Genomic DNA, 1,185 nt, shown 5'->3' with positions numbered 1-1,185 from the left:
ATAAATCACCTGGAACCCCTTGATTAGATTCCAGTCCTTAATGCACTCCGAGCATCTGTTATTCTTTATATAAACCTCCCCAAACCCGTCGATTTGTTTCCAGTTTGTAACTCGCTCCCGGGTATATGTTATTTTGTATATAAATCACCTTAAACCCCTCAATTAGATTCAAGTTTGTAACTGGCTCTAAGGTAATTATTATTGTATATTTAAAGCAGATTACATTCCAGTCTATTCTCAGTCTCAGGTATGTGCTATTCTGTCTATAAACCATCCTGAACGCCTCGGACAGATTCCAGACTGGAACTCACTCCTGCCTGTATGTTATTCTATACATAAAGCACCCCGAACCCCTCGATTAGATTCCAATCTCTACCTCACTCCCAGGTATCTGTTATTGCATACATAAAATACCACAATCTCCTGGATTAGAGTCGATCTGTAACTCATTCCCAGGTAACTGTTATTCCATGTGAAACCCTGAACCCTTCAATTATATTCCAGGCAGAAACTCACTCCCAGGTATGTGAGATTTTATATTTAAACCACCCTGATCCCGTTGAGTAGATTCCAGTCTGGAACTCACACACAGATACGTATTATTCTACACAAAAACGAACGTAAAACCTCAATTCAATTCCAGTCAATATCTCACTCCCAGATACTTATTGTTCTGTATATAAACCACCCCAAAACCCTCAATTATACTCCAGTCTGTAACTCCCTCCCGGGTATCTGTTGTTCTGTATATAAACCACTCCTAACCTCTCGATTAGATTCCAGTCTGTAACTCACTCCCGGGTATCTGTTGTTCTCTATGTTAACCACTCCTAACCTCTCGATTAGATTCCAGTCTGTAACCCCCTCCCGGGTATCTGTTATTCTGTATATAAACCACCCCAAAACCCTCAATTATACTCCAGTCTGTAACTCCCTCCCGGGTATCTGTTGTTCTCTATGTTAACCACTCCTAACCTCTCGATTAGATTCCAGCCTGTAACTCCCTCCCGGGTATCTGTTATTTTGTATATAAACCACCCCGAACCCCTCGATTAGATTCCAGTCTGTAACTCCCTCCCGGGTATCTGTTATTCTGTATATAAACCACCCCGAACCCCTCGATTAGATTCCAGTCTGTAACTCCCTCCCGGGTATCTGTTATTCTGTATATAAACCACCCTGAAC

Source organism: Chiloscyllium plagiosum, unplaced genomic scaffold (genome assembly GCF_037043375.1).
Source record: "Chiloscyllium plagiosum isolate Xiang-an unplaced genomic scaffold, Cpla_swu_hap1 HiC_scaffold_41, whole genome shotgun sequence".
Lineage (NCBI taxonomy): Eukaryota > Metazoa > Chordata > Chondrichthyes > Orectolobiformes > Hemiscylliidae > Chiloscyllium > Chiloscyllium plagiosum.
Note: the sequence above shows the minus strand (reverse complement) of the source record.